Raw genomic sequence first — 23,253 nt, forward strand, 5'->3', positions numbered from 1 at the left:
CAGGTGATGCATCTTGAGGCCTTTGATTTTTTCATTATTGTGCTGCACACAGGTTAAGCTGTCCTTCCTGTCCACAATATTTTCATCTTGGCTTAGCTGCTTAAGATAGATCAAGGTGATTAGCAACATCATAGGGTGTTGCATGATCTGTATCTTGGTCCGTCCCAGGTAGGTAAATCTAATTTGTGAGTTCACAGACAGATGCACAATGTCATATGGACACTGGCCTGATTATTGGAGTTACAAAGGCTGGCCCTCTACAGTCATGTTGCTCCAATTACTACACACATTATACATAGGTCATCCTCGCAGGTCATCTCTCTCAGTCTCTGTGATTTATCTATCAGAGTCTTGGAGCTGTTCAGTGGTGGACGTGTTGGGAACGTGCACAGAACCCGAGGATCTGGTGACTCTGACAGAACAGTGAGCCCACAAATTATTATCCTCCTGGCTTGTGTATGTTCTCAGCATGGCCACGCTAGACGAGTTAGTCAAGGCTATCACCCAGCTCCAAGCAGAAGTGGTATCATCCAAAGAATTGACAACTAGCTTAGCAGAGAGAGTGAGTCAGTTGCAAGATAAGGTAGAGAGGAAGGAACAAAGTCCCACAGGTGTGTTTTGGCCAGGTACTTCTTCTCAGGCTTCTGGAAGTAATCCGATTTCCCTAAATGTTCCTTCTGCAATTCCTTTAGCTCCCCCAGAACGTTTCTCAGGTGGCCCTTTGAAAGCGCAATCTTTCCTGGTTCAAGTGGAACTACACGTCACCTGCAGACCAAATACTTTCCCCGATGCCCAGTCCAAAGTAGCTTTCTTGTTATCATATCTGTCTGGGGATGCAGCTACTTGGCCAATTCCTATTGTGCGTAAAAATAGTCTCTTGTTGTACAACTGGAGAAATTGTGTTTGTGAATTTGAGAGAGTTTTTGATCGTAGAACTGTAACACAGTCAGCAGATCGTGAATTATTAGATTTACGCCAAGGGAATCAAGACCTAGTGTCGTATTTAGCCAACTTTAACCGTCTGGTTGCCGAGACATCCTGGCCTGAAGAAAAACAAGCGGTCTTGTTTTACAAGGGACTCAAAGAGGAACTAAAAGATATCTTAGCGCAAATCGACCCACAACCTACAGACTGTCAAGAATTAATAAATCTTGTCTTGAGACTTGATCATCATTTAGCAGAACGTAAAGGAACGCGCAAAAAGATAGAAAAATATTCATGGCGCGTTCATGATAACAGAGACTCAAGAACTCCGAATGAAAGAACGCCGGAACCGATGGAAATTGGAACCATCAGAAGACCTTTGACCAAAGATGAAAAGGACCTACGCAGAGAAAATGAACAATGTCTTTACTGTGGGCGAAAAGGTCATTTTGCCAAAGATTGTCCAATCAAACCAAAGAACAAGCAAGGTTCAGTTCAGAAGGTCGCAGCCAATGCACCAGTCAAGTTGGAAAACTAAAACACCCAAGATGCAGAGAAGGGTTGCTCTTGGGTGTCACTGTGGACCCTTCACAATCTAGACATCTTAAACTGGAAATAAGAGTTCAGGTCAAGAAAAAGATCTATTTAAAAAAAGCTCTAGTCGATTCTGGGGCTACTGGGAACTTTGGGGACTTCCAATTGGTTCGTGCATGGGGGATCCCATGTATTGAAAAGAAGACCCCAGAAATCATCCAGGCAGTCGATGGAAAACTCTTGACTGGAGGTCCGGTAACTCTTTAGACTATCCCCTTTTCGATGATTTGTGAAGATAAGAATCAAAGAAAGAAACATAAAGAGATAATCATCCTTGACGTGATCCATGCTCCCCAATATGGGATTATCCTCGTTTTGCCATGGTTAATTCATCACAATCCGGAGATCAATTGGGCACAACGTAAAATCGTGTTCTCATCTGCGCTATGTAATGAACAATGTCTCCAAAAGATTCAAGTACCAAAAGTTTGCAACTCTTACATAGCTACTGCCGCGGAGAATGAAATTCAGCTGCCCAAACAGTATTCATCTTACAAAGATGTATTTGATGAGAAAGGAGCAGAGACTTTTTCTCCCCATAGATCTTATGACTGTCAAATTGATCTATCCCCAGGTGTGATACTTCCCAACTGTTGTGTATATGGCCTGTCAGAACATGAAAATCAACATTTACGAAAATACCTAGATCAATTTTTGGAGAACTGCTTCATTCGCCCCTCTAAGTCTCCTGCAGCTTCGCCTTTGTTTTTTGTTCCAAAAGCTAATGTAGAACTTCGAGCTTGCATCGACTATAGGGGTTTGAACAAAGTCACCATCAAGAATCAATATCCTTTACCCCTAATTCCGGTCTTATTGGAACAAGTAAAGAGAGCACAAATCTACACAAAGCTTGACCTTCGAGGTGCTTATCATTTGGTCAGAATGAGAGAGGGTGACGAATGGAAAATAGCGTTCAAGACAAGATATGGCCTTTTTGAATACACTGTCATGCCTTTTGGTCTGTGTAATGCTCCAGCAGCATTTCAATTTTTCTTGAATGACGTTCTTAGAGAGTACCTCGACATATTTGCCATAGTCTACATCGATGACATTTTGATCTACTCAGACAATGAAAACGAACATGTCTAACATGTCAAGAAAATTCTTGCAGCCCTTCGAAAACACCATTTATATTGCAAACAAACCATGTGTGAGTTTCATGCTACCACAGTTGAGTTTTTAGGGGTTATTCTTACCCCTCAAGGTATGGTGATGGCAGAAAAGAAAGTAAATGCCGCATCTGATTGGCCCACCCCAAAGACTGTTCGTAATGTACAATGTTTCCTGGGGTTTGCACATTTTTACCAGAGGTTCATAAATCATTTCTCCCAGACAGTGGCTCCAATTACTAATCTACTAAGAAAGAAAGAAAAGTTTGTATGGTCCCCAGAAGCTGATCAAGCCTTCTCAACTTTGAAGGAAGCTTTCTCCACTGTCCCAGTCTTGACTCATCCTGATGCGAATCAACCTTTCATAGTGGAAGCTGATGCTTCAGATGTAGCAATAGGAGGCGTCTTATCACAACGAAATAAAGACACTGGTCAACTTCATCCTGTAGCTTATATGTCTCGGAAGTTGAACGAAGCCGAACAGAACTATGTCATTGCTGAAAAAGAGCTTCTGGCGATTCGTGACGCCTTTAAAGAATGGAGACATCATTTGTTGGGTGCCAAATACACTGTCACAGTATATACTGATCATCGTAATCTTCAATTCATGAGTTCCGCCAGACTTTTGAACCCTCGGCAATTACGCTGGATGCTATTTTTTGCCAAATTTGATTTTGTAGTAACCTTCCGGCCTGGTAAAAATAATCGCAAGGCTGACGCCTTGTCCCGTCAAGAGTCTACCACGCATTTCAAGCCTCCAGAGCTATCATTGCTCCTGACAAGGTTCTATGTATCATAGAAACTGAAGATTTCTATGAAGAAATTCGCAACTCTTTCACTGTTGAAAAATGGCAAACATGGGCCCAAGCAGATCCCTAAAGGTCAATCAAGCAGGGTTTACTCTTTCATGACGCTCGTTTGTTCGAACCCACTACCAAACTTCACAAGATAGTGTTTCATTGGTTGCATGTTATACCTACGGCAGGTCACCCAAGTACTCCTAAAACTCTTGAACTGATCCAACACTATTTTTGGTGGCCAACCCTAACAAAAGATATAAAAGCAATGATAAACAACTGTGACGTTTGTGCTCGCATTAAAACAAGTCATTCAAAACCAAAAGGGTTGTTACATCCACTTCCAACCCCAAGTCGTCCATGGGAGCATATTTCTTTAGACTTTATTACCAGTCTGCCAGTGGTTCGACAGCATTCAGTAATTCTGGTGGTAGTAGATAGTCTCACGAAATATGTAAATTTCATCGCCTGTAAAAAATTGCCCACTTCTAGTGAATTGGCAACTATTTTACTGAACAGAGTGGTTCGTTATCATGGACTGCCAAAGGTTATCCACTCCGATCGGGGGTCATAATTTCCCTCCAATTTCTGGAAGACATGGTGTAAAACACTCCAAGTGACATCTATGCTATCTACTAGTCACCATCCTCAAACAGATGGTCAAACAGAGGGACTAAATCAGACTTTGAAACAATACCTATGTGCCTACACTGAAAAGGCACTTCATTCTTGGACATCTATGCTCTGGTTAGCTGAGTTAGCTTACAGTAACTCATTCCACACTTCTATTGGCGTTACACCCTTTTTTGGTGTATTTGGCTATCATCCTGACACCTTGCCCATCACAATTCCTCAAGAAATTTCTCTTACTCCAGCTGTGTCAGAAACCATTCAGCATTTACATCAAACCCAGAAACTGATTCAACAGCATTTAGAAAAAGCCAAACAAAAATATAAAAGGCATTATGACAAGAAACATTGTGAGGAACGCAATATCAACCAGGTGACAAAGTGTGGCTTTCCACAAAACATATAGACTTCAAGAAGAAGCACATGTTTAACCCCAAATTCATAGGTCCTTATACTGTCCTTCAGCAAATTAATCCGGTGACTTATAAACTACAATTGCCCAGATCCTTACGGATTCATCCAGTGTTCCACACTTCCCTCTTGAAAAAGGCAGTCCAAAAGGTCCACCCTCATCCAGCTCCCGTTCTAGTACAAGGGGAAGCAGAATACGAAGTCAAGAAAGTGTTGGATTCTAAACTGAGAGGGCGTAATCTATGGTACTTAATCTCATGGAAAGGTTATGGTCCTGAAAGTAATTCATGGGTTTCCGCATCTGATGTTCATGCTCCAGTATTTGTGAGACATTTTCATCGTCTTAATCCAAGCAAACGAGGCCCTAGAGCGCGTCTGGGAGAGGGGAGTACTGTCAACACCAGAGCAGTACACGCTCTATTGGCGACAAAAATGCAAAAACCCAGCACTCTCAAAACAACGTAATTTATGCATTGTGCTGATATGTTGTGGTTTAACCTTTTGCATTGCAGAGTTCAATCCTGAAAACTTATTTTTAATATGCTTACAAATACTGTTCCTTTGCAATGTATTGCTGTAGGTTTTCAGAGTGTGTTAGGGTATGGCCCCTTTCCAGGGCCTTCCAGAGACTTTCCCTGCAACATGCCTGGGCGTTGTTCTGGGCTGGGCCAAGACTCTATAAAAGAGAGCCAGCCCAACTCCCAGTGCTCACTATTCAGAGGTCCCAGTGCAGAGCAGCAGCTTCTTCCTGAGCTCCTGTCCCGGCGGCCTATTTGGATCTTCCAGTCTTCTGCCCTTCATCCTTCATTGGTGATCATTGTTCCAGGCAGTAAGACGGTGGTTGGACTGTTCCGACACCGTTATTGAGAATGTTCATATTCTTGGTTTAATTCTTAAATGAGTAACAGATTACTTGCGCGCTACCATTTCTTGACATTTATATGGTAGTTTACAAATAGGCAAGACACGCGATTTGTTTCATAAAGGTTTGACTTTGTTATTTATTGCGTGCTACCATTTCTTGACATTGGCATGGTGACTCAAGAATCGGCAAGATGCGCGATTCGTTTTATGGTGTTTAAACATTGTTGCCCATTGCGCGCTACTATTTCTTGACATTTACATGATGTTTTACGAATTGGCAAGACGCACAACTGTTTCATGAGGATTTAACTTTGTTGTTCATTGCGCGCTACAATTTCTTGACATTTACATGGTGGCTTAAGAATCGGCAAAAGAAGCGTGATTCGTTTCACTGTACTTTGATCTTGTTATTTATTGTGAGCTGTTATTTCTTGACATTTACATCGTGTTTTACGAATCGGCAAGACGCGCGATTCGATTAATGATGATTTGACTTTGATAGTCATTGCGTGCTACCATTTCTTGGTATTTTACATGGGGACACTCGAATCGGCAAGACGCATGATTCTCTCCTCGAGTTTATTTCATGTTGTTTATTGTATGCCACTATTCTAAGATATTTATTATGTAATATTCGAGTTGACAAGTTATGTGATTTGTTTCCTGAATCCATATTGTGTTATTCATGGTGCACAATCCTTTTATGGTGTTTATTATATATATATCTGCAATATGCTCAATTTGTGTTGAAACATTTTAACAGTACACAGAAGGCCAGAGTTTCTAGATGCAATATTGTATGGTCCTAGTATACATTCTCAAAACAGGATTTATATGACTGGTTTAAAATTTAGTCAGAATGTTTTTTTTGATTCTCATGTAAAGGAAAGTACTTGAATAAGAAAGTTTTCATTTAATTCATCTTGATTCCCTTACAGGTATCCGGCCATCTTGAAACTTAGTCATTTTAAACTTAGCTCTTAGATTGTTCATGTTTTCAGAGTGACTAGGCTTAGAATCATAGTCTAGTATTGATTTCAGGAGATATAATTTTCATATCATGTGTTCTAACCTTTTTCTTACTACAGGTTTCCTTCCAAGCTGTTCCCTTCCTAATCCCCTCTTCCCCTCTTGAACTCTCTCAGTCTCTGTGATTTATCTATCAGAGTCTTGGAGCTGTTCAGTGGTGGACGTGTTGGGAACGTGCACAGACCCCGAGGATCTGGTGACTCTGAGAGTAGGGCTGTTTTCTGTGTGTGAGTGTGTTGTGTACGCCTACAGGGGTGTTGGGGCCGCCAATGACCAAGTGTTTCCTTTTTCTTTTCCCGCCCCTTATTGTTTTGTCACCCTGTCCTTATGTGCATTAGCATCATCTGGCGGAGGAGCAGAGGCACCGGCGTCAGAGGGAGGTGCATCCCACAGGACCCAGGAGGCCGAATCCACCAACGGTGAGGGCACCAGTGGGACGGAGGGTGAGGGGAGCACCACGGCGGAGACTGGAGGGGACAGTTCGGACACGGATACTTCCTCCGATGGAAGCTCCCTGGTGGTGGCGGACACCTTTTGTGCCCAGGCTATCTACAGGTACAGCCGCCACCCCATACCAGCACCGCCCTCCCAGCAGCCCCTCAGCGAGTTTCCCATGCCCGCTCACCCAGGAGGGTGGGCATCTCCTTTGCCCAAGGCACCTCAGGCCCTGCCCCAGTTAGCCCTGCTGCCCTGAGTGAGGAGGGTATTGACCTCCGGCGATCCATCTCTGTTGGGCAGTCAACTATTGTGAATGCCATGCAGGGGCTGGCAGCCGAAGTGTAACAGTCCAATGCATTTCTGGTGGGCATTCATATAGGCTTGACGGCCCAACAGAGATCAATCCAGGTTCTGGCCTCCTCTCTGATGGCAGCCATTGTCCCTGTTTCCACCCTCCCCCCTCCAACTTCCTCTACCCAATCCAATTCCCCACAATCCCAACCTATCCCAAGCACACAGGCAGACGAGCAGGCACCCAGGACAACACACAAGAGTGGACATGGCAAACACAAGCACCACACATCATCCCACAGGCACTCACACAAACACCATCCAGATGCAGACATGCCAACATCCACTGCCTCCACTGTGTCCTCCTCCTCCTCATCCAAATCCCTTCCAGTTGCGTCTCCACTCACACCTGCATGTACTACATCCTCAACCACTACCACCAGCACACCTATCAGTACACACCCCTCACTGGCAGTCACCACCCCCACATCCAAGCACACATCCCCTGTGTCCTCTCCCACTGTGTCTGTGCCCCCTCCGCCCAAAGTACACAAACGCAAGCACTCAGACACCCAACAGCCATTCACCTCACAACAGCATCCAGCCCATGCAACTGCACCCAAACACAGCAGACTGACAACTCCTACAACTACTCCCTCTTCCTCCACTCCCAAACCTTCTCCCTCTCCACGCCCTAATGTCCCTAAGAAGCTTTTCCTCTCCACCGTTGACCTCTTCCCTACCCTTCCCCCCTGTCCTTCACATCAGGCTAGGGTGGTCCAAACCCAGGCAAGCACCTCAACCACCCAGTCCACGGGCACAGTAGTGTCCCCAGCAACTCCAGGTAGTAAAGGATCATGGCCACCAGCCAGCCAGCCAGAAAGGGTGCCTGGCCCAAGTGCTGCAGGAAGGAAGGGCAAGGAGGCAGCCCCAAGTGCTGCAGGAAAGAAGGCAAAGGAGCCAGCCCCAAGTGCTGCAGGAAGAAAGGGCAAGGAGCCATCCCCAGCTGCCGACAAGAAGGGCAAGGGGCCTGCACTAGCAGGCAGTGAGGTCAAGGGGCCTGGTGCTGAGACTCAGTCGGAGACCCCACCACCAACCATGGTGGTGCAGCCATCCGAGGCTGCAGGGAATGGGCTGGAGCCTCCCCCCACCACCACCAGCTCCGCCAGCAGCACGGCCACCAGCATCACCACCAGAAGAAGCACCACCAGTGGGCAGCCATCTGAGGCTGCAGTGGATGGGCTGGAGCCTCCCCCACCACCACCAGCTCTGCCAGCAGCACCGTCACCACCACCACCAGTGGGCAGCCGTCCGAGGCTGCAGGGGATGGGCTGGAGCCTCCACCACCAGCTTCACCAGCAGCACCACCACCAGCACCAGTGGGCAGCCGTCCGAGGCTGCAGGAGATGGGCTGGTGCCTCCCCCCACCACCACCAGCTCCGCCAGCAGCACCACCACCAGCACCAGTGGGCAGCCATCCGAGGCTGCAGGGGATGGAATGGTGCCTCCTCCCACCACTTCCAGCAGCAGCAGCACCACCACCACTGCCACCAATGAGCACCCGTCATCGCCGGCGGATAGTGTGTAGTCCTGCGTCCATGGTCTACTGTGCGGCCTGACCCCTGCAAATTCTGTTGGTATGACACCCAGCTGACAGACTGTGACCTTGCACTCCACAAAATCTGCATCACAGGCACAATGCCCCCTCCAGAACCAGTGGAGAAGCCATCCACTCACCAGATCCTCTCCAGGATGAAGCTTACTGAGCACGATGCCCCCTCCAGAACCAGTGGACCCCATACTCCCCAGGATGAAGATTACAGGCACGATGCCCCCCCAGAAACAGTGGAGTAGCCATCCACTCACCCCATCCTCCCCAGGATCAAGCTCACTCGGCACGATGCCCCCTCCATAACCAGTGGAGATGCCACCCACTCACTCCATTCTCTCCAGGATGAAGCTCACTAGGCACGATGCCCCCTCCAGAACCAGTGGAGTAGCTATTCACTCACCCCATCCTCCCCAGGATGAAGATCACAGGGCACGATGCCCCCTCCAGAACCAGTGGGCAAGTTACCCACTTGAGAGACTGTGGCCTTGCACTCCCCAGGACAAAGCAATGGACATGTTGCCCCCTCCAGAGCCAGTGGGCAAGTCACCCACTTGAGAGACTGTGGCCTTGCACTCCCCAGGACAAAGCAATGGGCATGTTGCCCGTCTAGAGCCAGTAGGCAAGTCACCCACTTGAGAGACTGTGGCCTTGCTCTCCCCAGGACCAAGCACAGGGCATGTTGAACCCTCCAGGAACAGTGGCATTGTACCATCTTCCAGCTGAGGTGCCCCTCTGTTCCCCGTCCCCCTGAGGTGCCTGGCTTTTTCAGAATGATACCCCTGCAGTGTTCCCTCCTTGTTGTTGCAGGAGTGAGGTGGGGCCTTGGACTTTGTAATGTGGCCCTGTGGCCCACGAACATTGAGGACTGGGCAGTGTCCCTTTATTTGTAAATATGTATATACTTTTTTATTTGGATGCACATATTGGTACTAATTTATCTTATTAAACTCTATTAATTCTATTGTAGTTGTCCTTGCATTATTCCTGAGGGGTATGGGTAAATATGTTATGTTGCAGCATCTGCTTGTGTGTGTGGTGTTGGGGGTGGGCGTGTTGCATGTGTGTGTCACTTTCTTTTTCCTCCCTCCCTCCCCTATGTGCTAGGTGGCTGTACTCACCGTGGTAGTCTTCGCCGTCGTTGGTGTTCGTAGTGGAGCAGGACGTAGAATAGCATGGGTAAGACACGCAGCTCGGGCTCCATGGCAGCGCGGTTGTTCCCTGAGTCTCCACAGGTGAGTCCTTTGACTTCTGTGCATTGTTTCCGCCAGGCTTTTGATGTCATTGGTACCGCCCCGGAAAAGGTGGTGGATTGGCCTCTCATAATACGGTGGGCAGAACATTGTCTTCCGCCTGGCTGTAGGCGGCTACTGCCATGGGGCCTGTTGATTCCGCCCTGGCGGTCGGTGTGTTAAAGTGGCTGTCTATCCGAGCTGTTTCCGCCCTGGTCATAATGTGGCGGTAATTACCACCAGACTGTTGGCAGTATTACCGCCACTTTTATCACCGACCGCCAGGGTTGTAATGAGGGCCTATATGTCTTTCTTTTCCGCTTTATAGAAACAAACAAAATAAAATGGTTGACATCACCAGTCCTTTTAACAAGAATCCATTAGATAACTATTTCTTCCTTGGAGTTTTGCACAATTCTTAAATGTTACTATAATGCATAGATTCCTGCTTGAAAAATTTATTTTGTTTGTCTTTTGCAGGTTGTCAGCGGATACGGAATGCAGCAACAGGAGAACTGACAACTCGATGGCCAGGAGGAGCCCGCCGCAATTCCTGGCAAGGAGGCAGAGTGCTCAGAAGAGGTTCGCAAGGACGCCAGAGGATGATGCCAACACGGACATCAAACAACATGTGAGTACAGAAAGAGGATCACTGAAGACAAGCAGTCGTCATGGTGCAGTGTGTAGCCTTAAAGGCTATGTGCTCCACCCTTAAAGGGCCGCCCACCGGAATGCATGTGATGCATGCGATACCTGGGGTGCCACGTCACCTCTCCACCCCTGTCCCAACCCTCCTGTACAGCATGCTGTGACAGTTCAAAATTGATTCATCCAGGAGTCACTGGTCACATCTGCTTCTGAGGTCTCACCTCCGCCCTTCCCTGACATCACTGCCATGGTCTTGCACACCAAATGTTCAAAGAGAGCCCCTCTCCTGAGTTGGCTCTAGTTGTCTAGGCTCTCTGCTATGTTCAGTGGGCTTGGGCAGGCCCATCCCTGGTACAGTGTGAAAGCCGAGTGATTGATGCAGATGATTCCGCCCAACTCTTTCCACATCAGGAGCTGCGTGAAGTACTTTTAATTGCTCCATTTGTATGGGGAAGCCTTTGTTCCTACTGCTAGAGAAAAATGCAATTAACTGGGCACAGCACTGTGAAAAAAGCCTGGCCTCTGATTCTGAGCTGAGCCAGAGAAATATAACAATTCTGGATGACCCCTAAAGTGTACAGATATCATTTTGGAAATTACTGAATTGATTTTCCCGCACAGGTTACACCCCAATTCAAGACGTCAATGGTATCTGCAGGCCAAAGGGTAGTGAAACTGCACTCTAAGGCAGTTCTCTCCCTCTACGTATAATAAGGGGACACTATAGACAAAACAGTAAATCACACTGACTTTCTCTATTAGTGTACACTAACATTATAAGGCCTCTCCCAGGTCAATACCTAATCTGCAGAGTCCCAATTGTGCTATGCCACCTGTGCACATTTACAGGGCTGTGCACAAAAGTATTCTCCCACATGTGTTCATGTGTAAAGAGCCAAGTGCCCCTTACCTTTGCTGCATAGCAGCAGCCTTACTTTAAAAGGCAGACTCTGGTGGTAACCATGCACAGTCCGTTTGCTATGTGATTTCCATGAGTGAGACACATGTAGTGAGACTCACCCACAGTAAAAAATACAAAACCGGGTGATCCAAAAAGCAAAAAACAATCTTGGCATACTGAATGGGTGGAATCCAATTACAACAAGTTCCTTTTTCAAACAAAATGCACTTATTGGACAATCATTTATTTATTGTTATTATTGTGTGCCAGAAAATGGGGATTACTAGGCCACAACCCCATCCCTGAATAGCCCTTGGACTGCTCTGCTTCGCAACCCTGGGAATCAAGTGCTAAAATGTGGTGCTTGTTTTCCCAGAAAGGGGAAACTGTGAACCTATTACTTGCTCAAGCCTCATATTGTGTACAATAACCCACTTTCATACAACAGGTAACATGAGCTGACATCTTGCTAAGCCACAGGAACACAACAGCTACAAAGGTGCCCACTTTCCTAAAACAGCCCAGCTGACCAGTTTCACCGTGGGTGTCACCGTGGACCCTTTACAATCTAGACATCTTAAACTGGAAATAAGAGTTCAGGTCAAGAAAAAGATCTATTTAAAAAAAGCTCTAGTCGATTCTGGGGCTACTGGGAACTTTGGGGACTTCCAATTGGTTCGTGCATGGGGGATCCCATGTATTGAAAAGAAGACCCCAGAAATCATCCAGGCAGTCGATGGAAAACTCTTGACTGGAGGTCCGATAACTCTTTAGACTATCCCCTTTTCGATGATTTGTGAAGATAAGAATCAAAGAAAGAAACATAAAGAGATAATCATCCTTGACGTGATCCATGCTCCCCAATATGGGATTATCCTCGGCTTGCCATGGTTAATTCATCACAATCCGGAGATCAATTGGGCACAACATAAAATCGTGTTCTCATCTGCGCTATGTAATGAACAATGTCTCCAAAAGATTCAAGTACCAAAAGTTTGTAACTCTTACATAGCTACTGCCGCGGAGAATGAAATTCAGCTGCCCAAACAGTATTCATCTTACAAAGATGTATTTGATGAGAAAGGAGCAGAGACTTTACCTCCCCATAGATCTTATGACTGTCAAATTGATCTAGCCCCAGGTGTGATACTTCCCAACTGTTGTGTATATGCCCTGTCAGAACATGAAAATCAACATTTACGAAAATACCTAGATCAATTTTTGGAGAACGGCTTCATTCGCCCCTCTAAGTCTCCTGCAGCTTCGCCTTTGTTTTTTGTTCCAAAAGCTAATGGAGAACTTCGAGCTTGCATCGACTATAGGGGTTTGAACAAAGTCACCATCAAGAATCAATATCCTTTACCCCTAATTCCGGTCTTATTGGAACAAGTAAAGAGAGCACAAATCTACACAAAGCTTGACCTTCGAGGTGCTTATCATTTGGTCAGAATGAGAGAGGGTGACGAATGGAAAACAGCGTTCAAGACAAGATATGGCCTTTTTGAATACACTGTCATGCCTTTTGGTCTGTGTAATGCTCCAGCAGCATTTCAATTTTTCTTGAATGACGTTCTTAGAGAGTACCTCGACATATTTGCCACAGTCTACATCGATGACATTTTGATCTACTCAGACAATGAAAACGAACATGTCTAACATGTCAAGAAAATTCTTGCAGCCCTTCGAAAACACCATTTATATTGCAAACAAACCATGTGTGAGTTTCATGCTACCACAGTTGAGTTTTTAGGGGTTATTCTTACCCCTCAAGGTATGGTGATGGCAGAAAAGAAAGTAAATGCCGCATCTGATTGGCCCACCCCAAAGACTGTTCGTAATGTACAATGTTTCCTGGGGTTTGCACATTTTTACCAGAGGTTCATAAATCATTTCTCCCAGACAGTGGCTCCAATTACTAATCTACTAAGAAAGAAAGAAAAGTTTGTATGGTCCCCAGAAGCTGATCAAGCCTTCTCAACTTTGAAGGAAGCTTTCTCCACTGTCCCAGTCTTGACTCATCCTGATGCGAATCAACCTTTCATAGTGGAAGCTGATGCTTCAGATGTAGCAATAGGAGCCGTCTTATCACAACGAAATAAAGACACTGGTCAACTTCATCCTGTAGCTTATATGTCTCGGAAGTTGAACGAAGCCGAACAGAACTATGTCATTGCTGAAAAAGAGCTTCTGGCGATTTGTGACGCCTTTAAAGAATGGAGACATCATTTGTTGGGTGCCAAATACACTGTCACAGTATATACTGATCATCGTAATCTTCAATTCATGAGTTCCGCCAGACTTTTGAACCCTCGGCAATTACGCTGGATGCTATTTTTTGCCAAATTTGATTTTGTAGTAACCTTCCGGCCTGGTAAAAATAATCGCAAGGCTGACGCCTTGTCCCGTCAAGAGTCTACCACGCATTTCAAGCCTCCAGAGCTATCATTGCTCCTGACAAGGTTCTATGTATCATAAAAACTGAAGATTTCTTTGAAGAAATTCGCAACTCTTTCACTGTTGAAAAATGGCAAACATGGGCCCAAGCAGATCCCTAAAGGTCAATCAAGCAGGGTTTACTCTTTCATGACGCTCGTTTGTTCGAACCCACTACCAAACTTCGCAAGATAGTGTTTCATTGGTTGCATGTTATACCTACGGCAGGTCACCCAAGTACTCCTAAAACTCTTGAACTGATCCAACACTATTTTTGGTGGCCAACCCTAACAAAAGATATAAAAGCAATGATAAACAACTGTGACGTTTGTGCTCGCATTAAAACAAGTCATTCAAAACCAAAAGGGTTGTTACATCCACTTCCAACCCCAAGTCGTCCATGGGAGCATATTTCTTTAGACTTTATTACCGGTCTGCCAGTGGTTCAACAGCATTCGGTAATTCTGGTGGTAGTAGATAGTCTCACGAAATATGTACATTTCATTGCCTGTAAAAAATTGCCCACTTCTAGTGAATTGGCAACTATTTTACTGAACAGAGTGGTTCGTTATCATGGACTGCCAAAGGTTATCCACTCCGATCGGGGGTCATAATTTCCCTCCAATTTCTGGAAGACATGGTGTAAAACACTCCAAGTGACATCTATGCTATCTACTAGTCACCATCCTCAAACAGATGGTCAAACAGAGGGACTAAATCAGACTTTGAAACAATACCTACGTGCCTACACTGAAAAGGCACTTCATTCTTGGACATCTATGCTCTGGTTAGCTGAGTTAGCTTACAGTAACTCATTCCACACTTCTATTGGCGTTACACCCTTTTTTGGTGTATTTGGCTATCATCCTGACACCTTGCCCATCACAATTCCTCAAGAAATTTCTCTTACTCCAGCTGTGTCAGAAACCATTCAGCATTTACATCAAACCCAGAAACTGATTCAACAGCATTTAGAAAAAGCCAAACAAAAATATAAAAGGCATTATGACAAGAAACATTGTGAGGAACGCAATATCAACCAGGTGACAAAGTGTGGCTTTCCACAAAACATATAGACTTCAAGAAGAAGCACATGTTTAACCCCAAATTCATAGGTCCTTATACTGTCCTTCAGCAAATTAATCCGGTGACTTATAAACTACAATTGCCCAGATCCTTACGGATTCATCCAGTGTTCCACACTTCCCTCTTGAAAAAGGCAGTCCAAAAGGTCCACCCTCATCCAGCTCCCGTTCTAGTACAAGGGGAAGAAGAATACGAAGTCAAGAAAGTGTTGGATTCTAAACTGAGAGGGCGTAATCTATGGTACTTAATCTCATGGAAAGGTTATGGTCCTGAAAGTAACTCATGGGTTTCCGCATCTGATGTTCATGCTCCAGTATTTGTGAGACGCTTTCATCGTCTTAATCCAAGCAAACCAGGCCCTAGAGCGCGTCTGGGAGAGGGGAGTACTGTCAACACCAGAGCAGTGCGCGCTCTATTGGCGACAAAAATGCAAAAACCCAGCACTCTCAAAACAACGTAATTTATGCATTGTGCTGATATGTTGTGGTTTAACCTTTTGCATTGCAGAGTTCAATCCTGAAAACTTATTTTTAATATGCTTACAAATACTGTTCCTTTGCAATGTATTGCTGTAGGTTTTCAGAGTGTGTTAGGGTATGGCCCCTTTCCAAGGCCTTCCAGAGACTTTCCCTGCAACATGCCTGGGCGTGGTTCTGGGCTGGGCCAAGACTCTATAAAAGAGAGCCAGCCCAACTCCCAGTGCTCACTATTCAGAGGTCCCGGTGCAGAGCAGCAGCTTCTTCCTGAGCTCCTGTCCCGGCGGCCTATTTGGATCTTCCAGTCTTCTGCCCTTCATCCTTCATTGGTGATCATTGTTCCAGGCGGTAAGACGGTGGTTGGACTGTTCCGACACCGTTATTGAGAATTTTCATATTCTTGGTTTAATTCTTAAATGAGTAACAGATTACTTGCGCGCTACCATTTCTTGACATTTATATGGTAGTTTACAAATAGGCAAGACACGCGATTTGTTTCATAAAGGTTTGACTTTGTTATTTATTGCGTGCTACCATTTCTTGACATTGGCATGGTGACTCAAGAATCGGCAAGATGCGCGATTCGTTTTATGGTGTTTAAATATTGTTGCCCATTGCGCGCTACTATTTCTTGACATTTACATGATGTTTTACGAATTGGCAAGACGCACAACTGTTTCATGAGGATTTAACTTTGTTGTTCATTGCGTGCTACCATTTCTTGACATTTACATGGTGGCTTAAGAATCGGCAAAAAAAGCGTGATTCGTTTCACTGTACTTTGATCTTGTTATTTATTGTGAGCTGTTATTTCTTGACATTTACATCGTGTTTTACGAATCAGCAAGACGCGCGATTCGATTAATGATGATTTGACTTTGACAGTCATTGCGTGCTACCATTTCTTGGTATTTTACATGGGGACACTCGAATCGGCAAGACGCATGATTCTCTCCTCGAGTTTATTTCATGTTGTTTATTGTATGCCACTATTCTAAGATATTTATTATGTAATATTCGAGTTGACAAGTTATGTGATTTGTTTCCTGAATCCATATTGTGTTATTCATGGTGCACAATCCTTTTATGGTGTTTATTATATATATATCTGCAATATGCGCAATTTGTGTTGAAACATTTTAACAGTACACAGAAGGCCAGAGTTTCTAGATGCAATATTGTATGGTCCTAGTATACATTCTCAAAACAGGATTTATATGACTGGTTTAAAATTTAGTCAGAATGTTTTTTTTGATTCTCATGTAAAGGAAAGTACTTGAATAAGAAAGTTTTCATTTAATTCATCTTGATTCCCTTACAGGTATCCGGCCATCTTGAAACTTAGTCATTTTAAACTTAGCTCTTAGATTGTTCATGTTTTCAGAGTGACTAGGCTTAGAATCATAGTCTAGTATTGATTTCAGGAGATATAATTTTCATATCATGTGTTCTAACCTTTTTCTTACTACAGGTTTCCTTCCAAGCTGTTCCCTTCCTAATCCCCTCTTCCCCTCTTGAACTCTCTCAGTCTCTGTGATTTATCTATCAGAGTCTTGGAGCTGTTCAGTGGTGGACGTGTTGGGAACGTGCACAGACCCCGAGGATCTGGTGACTCTGAGAGTAGGGCTGTTTCCTGTGTGTGAGTGTGTTGTGTACGCCTACAGGGGTGTTGGTGCCGCCAATGACCAAGTGTTTCCTTTTTCTTTTCCCACCCCTTATTGTTTTGTCACCCTGTCCTTATGTGCATTAGCATCATCTGGCGGAGGAGCAGAGGCACCGGCGTCAGAGGGAGGTGCATCCCACAGGACCCAGGAGGCCGAATCCACCAACGGTGAGGGCACCAGTGGGACGGAGGGCGAGGGGAAGACCACGGCGGAGACTGGAGGGGACAGTTCGGACACGGATACTTCCTCCGATGGAAGCTCCCTGGTGGTGGCGGACACCTTTTGTGCCCAGGCTATCTACAGGTACAGCCGCCACCCCGTACCAGCACCACCCTCCCAGCAGCCCCTCAGCGAGTTTCCCATGCCCGCTCACCCAGGAGGGTGGGCATCTCCTTTGCCCAAGGCACCTCAGGCCCTGCCCCAGTTAGCCCTGCTTCCCTGAGTGAGGAGGGTATTGACCTCCGGCGATCCATCTCTGTTGGGCAGTCAACTATTGTGAATGCCATGCAGGGGCTGGCAGCCCAAGTGTAACAGTCCAATGCATTTCTGGTGGGCATTCATATAGGCTTGACGGCCCAACAGAGATCAATCCAGGTTCTGGCCTCCTCTCTGATGGCAGCCATTGTCCCTGTTTCCACCCTCCCCCCTCCAACTTCCTCTACCCAATCCAATTCCCCACAATCCCAACCTATCCCAAGCACACAGGCAGACGAGCAGGCACCCAGGACAACACACAAGAGTGGACATGGCAAACACAAGCACCACACATCATCCCACAGGCACTCACACAAACACCATCCAGATGCAGACATGCCAACATCCACTGCCTCCACTGTGTCCTCCTCCTCCTCGTCCAAATCCCTCCCAGTTGCGTCTCCACTCACACCTGCATGTATTACATCCTCAACCACTACCACCATCACCAGCACACCTGTCAGTACACACCCCTCACTGGCAGTCACCACCCCCACATCCAAGCACACATCCCCTGTGTCCTCTCCCACCGTGTCTGTGCCCCCTCCGCCCAAAGTACACAAACGCAAGCACTCAGACACCCAACAGCCATTCACCTCACAACAGCATCCAGCCAATGCAACTGCACCCAAACACAGCAGACTGACAACTCCTACAACTACTCCCTCTTCCTCCACTCCCAAACCATCTCCTTCTCCACGCCCTAATGTCCCTAAGAAGCTTTTCCTCTCCACCGTTGACCTCTTCCCTACCCTTCCCCCCTGTCCTTCACATCAGGCTAGGGTGGTCAAAACCCAGGCAAGCACCTCAACCACCCAGTCCACGGGCACAGTATTGTCCCCAGCAACTCCAGGTGGTAAAGGATCCTGGCCACCAGCCAGCCAGCCAGAAAGGGTGCCTGGCCCAAGTGCTGCAGGAAGGAAGGGCAAGGAGGCAGCCCCAAGTGCTGCAGGAAAGAAGGCAAAGGAGCCAGCCCCAAGTGCTGCAGGAAGAAAGGGCAAGGAGCCATCCCCAGCTGCCGACAAGAAGGGCAAGGGGCCTGCACTAGCAAGCAGTGAGGACAAGGGGCCTGGTGCTGAGACTCAGTCGGAGACCCCACCACCAACCATGGTGGTACAGCCATCCGAGGCTGCAGGGGATGGGCTGGAGCCTCCCCCCACCACCACCAGCTCCGCCAGCAGCACCGCCACCAGCATCACCACCAGAAGAAGCACCACCAGTGGGCAGCCATCTGAGGCTGCAGGGGATGGGCTGGAGCCTCCCCCACCACCACCAGCTCTGCCAGCAGCACCGTCACCACCACCACCAGTGGGCAGCCGTCCGAGGCTGCAGGGGATGGGCTGGAGCCTCCACCACCACCACCAGCTTCACCAGCAGCACCACCACCAGCACCAGTGGGCAGCCGTCCGAGGCTGCAGGAGATGGGCTGGTGCCTCCCCCCACCACCACCTGCTCGGCCAGCAGCACCACCACCAGCACCAGTGGGCAGCCATCCAAGGCTGCAGGGGATGGAATGGTGCCTCCTCCCACCACTTCCAGCAGCAGCAGCAGCACCACCACTGCCTCAATGAGCACCCGTCATCGCCGGCAGATAGTGTGTAGTCCTGCGTCCATGGTCTACTGTGCGGCCTGACCCCTGCAAATTCTGTTGGTATGACACCCAGCTGACAGACTGTGACCTTGCACTCCCCAAAATCTGCATCACGGGCACAATGCCCCCTCCAGAACCAGTGGAGAAGCCATCCACTCACCAGATCCTCTCCAGGATGAAGCTTACTGAGCACGATGCCCCCTCCAGAACCAGTGGACCCCATACTCCCCAGGATGAAGATTACAGGCACGATGCCCCCCCAGAAACAGTGGAGTAGCCATCCACTCACCCCATCCTCCCGAGGATCAAGCTCACTCGGCACAATGCCCCCTCCATAACCAGTGGAGATGCCACCCACTCACTCCATTCTCTCCAGGATGAAGCTCACTGGGCACGATGCCCCCTCCAGAACCAGTGGAGTAGCTATTCACTCACCCCATCCTCCCCAGGATGAAGATCACAGGGCACGATGCCCCCTCCAGAACCAGTGGGCAAGTTACCCACTTGAGAGACTGTGGCCTTGCACTCCCCAGGACAAAGCAATGGACATGTTGCCCCCTCCAGAGCCAGTGGGCAAGTCACCCACTTGAGAGACTGTGGCCTTGCACTCCCCAGGACAAAGCAATGGACATGTTGCCCCCTCCAGAGCCAGTGGGCAAGTCACCCACTTGAGAGACTGTGGCCTTGCACTCCCCAGGACAAAGCAATGGGCATGTTGCCCGTCTAGAGCCAGTAGGCAAGTCACCCACTTGAGAGACTGTGGCCTTGCTCTCCCCAGGACCAAGCATAGGGCATGTTGACCCCTCCAGGAACAGTGGCATTGTACCATCTTCCAGCTGAGGTGCCCCTCTGTTCCCAGTCCCCCTGAGGTGCCTGGCTTGTTAAGTCTGATAGCCCTGCAGTGTTCCCTCCTTGTTGTTGCAGGAGTGAGGTGGGGCCTTGGACTTTGTAATGTGGCCCTGTGGCCCACGAACATTGAGGACTGGGCAGTGTCCCTTTATTTGTAAATATGTATATGCTTTTTTATTTGGATGCACGTATTGGTACTAATTTATCTTATTACACTCTATTAACTCTATTGTAGTTGTCCTTGCATTATTCCTGAGGGGTATGGGTAAATATGTTATGTTGCGGCATCTGCTTGTGTGTGTGGTGTTGGGGGTGGGCGTGTTGCATGTGTGTGTCACTTTCTTTTTCCTCCCTCCCTCCCCTATGTGCTAGGTGGCTGTACTCACCGTGGTAGTCTTCGCCGTCGTTGGTGTTAGTAGTGGAGCAGTATGTAGAATAGCATGGGTAAGACACGCAGCTCGGGCTCCATGGCAGCGCGGTTGTTCCCTGAGTCTCCACAGGTGAGTCCTTTGACTTCTGTGCATTGTTTCCGCCAGGCTTTTGATGTCATTGGTACCGCCCCGGAAAAGGTGGCGGATTGGCCTCTCATAATACGGTGGGCAGAACATTGTCTTCCGCCTGGCTGTAGGCGGCTACTGCCATGGTGCCTGTTGATTCCGCCCTGGCGGTCGGTGTGTTAAAGTGGCTGTCTATCCGAGCTGTTTCCGCCATGGTCATAATGTGGCGGTAATTACCACCAGCCTGTTGGCAGTATTACCGCCACTCTTATCACCGACCGCCAGGGTTGTAATGAGGGCCTATATGTCTTTCTTTTCCGCTTTATAGAAACAAACAAAATAAAATGGTTGACATCACCAGTCCTTTTAACAAGAATCCATTAGATAACTATTTCTTCCTTTGAGTTTTGCACAATTCTTAAATGTTACTATAATGCATAGATTCCTGCTTGAAAAATGTATTTTGTTTGTCTTTTGCAGGTTGTCAGCGGATACGGAATGCAGCAACAGGAGAACTGACAACTCGATGGCCAGGAGGAGCCCGCCGCAATTCCTGGCAAGGAGGCAGAGTGCTCAGAAGAGGTTCACAAGGACGCCAGAGGATGATGCCAACACGGACATCAAACAACATGTGAGTACAGAAAGATGATCACTGAAGACAAGCAGTCGTCATGGTGCAGTGTGTAGCCTTAAAGGCTATGTGCTCCACCCTTAAAGGGGCCGCCCACCGGAATGCATGTGATGCATGCGATACCTGGGGTGCCACGTCACCTCTCCACCCCTGTCCCAACCCTCCTGTACAGCATGCTGTGACAGTTCAAAATTGTTCATCCAGGAGTCACTGGTCACATCTGCTTCTGAGGTCTCACCTCCGCCCTTCCCTGACATCACTGCCATGGTCTTGCACACCAAATGTTCAAAGAGAGCCCCTCTCCTGAGTTGGCTCTAGTTGTCTAGGCTCTCTGCTATGTTCAGTGGGCTTGGGCAGGCCCATCCCTGGTACAGTGTGAAAGCCGAGTGATTGATGCAGATGATTCTGATTCCGCCCAACTCTTTCCACATCAGGAGCTACGTGAAGTACTTTTAATTGCTCCATTTGTATGGGGAAGCCTTTGTTCCTACTGCTAGAGAAAAATGCAATTAACTGGGCACAGCACTGTGAAAAAAGCCTGGCCTCTGATTCTGAGCTGAGCCAGAGAAATATAACAATTCTGGATGACCCCTAAAGTGTACAGATATCATTTTGGAAATTACTGAATTGATTTCCCCGCACAGGTTACACCCCAATTCAAGACGTCAATGGTATCTGCAGGCCAAAGGGTAGTGAAACTGCATTTCTCTCCCTCTACGTATAATAAGGGGACACTATAGACAAAACAGTAAATCACACTGACTTTCTCTATTAGTGTACACTAACATTATAAGGCCTCTCCCAGGTCAATATCTAATCTGCAGAGTCCCAATTGTGCTATGCCACCTGTGTACATTTACAGGGCTGTGCACAAAAGTATTCTCCCACAGGCACCCCGCACATGTGTACACATGTCGTGTTCATGTGTAAAGAGCCAAGTGCCCCTTACCTTTGCTGCATAGCAGCAGCCTTACTTTAAAAGGCAGACTCTGGTGGTAACCATGCACAGTCCGTTTGCTATGTGATTTCCATGAGTGAGACACATGTAGTGAGACTCACCCACAGCAAAAAATACAAAACCGGGTGATCCAAAAAGCAAAAAACAATCCTGGCATACTGAATGGGTGGAATCCAATTACAACAAGTTCCTTTTTCAAACAAAATGCACTTATTGGACAATCATTTATTTATTGTTATTATTGTGTGCCAGAAAATGGGGATTACTAGGCCACAACCCCATCCCTGAATAGCCCTTGGACTGCTCTGCTTCGCAACCCTGGGAATCAAGTGCTAAAATGTGGTGCTTGTTTTCCCAGAAAGGGGAAACTGTGAACCTATTACTTGCTCAAGCCTCATATTGTGTACAATAACCCACTTTCATACAACAGGTAACATGAGGCCTGTAGCAAAAGGCTCAGAACATGTTTTGAATGCAAAGATAAATCTGTACATGAGAGGAATTAGCAACAGTCAGTATGCACTTTTTTATTCAAGATGTAGCCAGGAACCATAAGGTTGATAGGGTTCAGCAAAAAAGGCAGAAACAATTGAGATGACCCTGAAAAAATGGCAAAGTTCAAACAACCCATAACTAATAATATGCATATTAATTCCTTAGCAGACTTCTCTTTTATGACCTTGTAGAACAGGAATATGTCCACATCAGAATTTAATATCATGTTTATTGGGCTAATGCTGAGTGTTCTCTTGATATCTTGAGACAAAGAGCAGGGCAGAGTGACACTGGCTTGAAATAACAGAGCACTGAGCACCTCACAACATATATGGTGTTGTACATAGAACATCTTTATTCAGTAGAACTTTGTCATTTGCTTGAAGAGTAGAGCAGCAAGTTTTGTAAATACTTACCATTAGTCTCTCATATGTTGCAAACACATCATCAATGCAAGCATACACCCATTTACCCTCATTCTGGTCATGCAGTGGGACTGGACCAATGGAAAGTTGAGTTTGCGAGCTAGGAAATGAGACAGGCAGGAACATGAGTTAAATGAGATACATGTTACAGCAAATTCAAACAAAAGGTACAGAGGCAGGAATTAGAAGCAGGAAAG

This window comes from Pleurodeles waltl, chromosome 5, assembly GCF_031143425.1.
Source record: "Pleurodeles waltl isolate 20211129_DDA chromosome 5, aPleWal1.hap1.20221129, whole genome shotgun sequence".
Lineage (NCBI taxonomy): Eukaryota > Metazoa > Chordata > Amphibia > Caudata > Salamandridae > Pleurodeles > Pleurodeles waltl.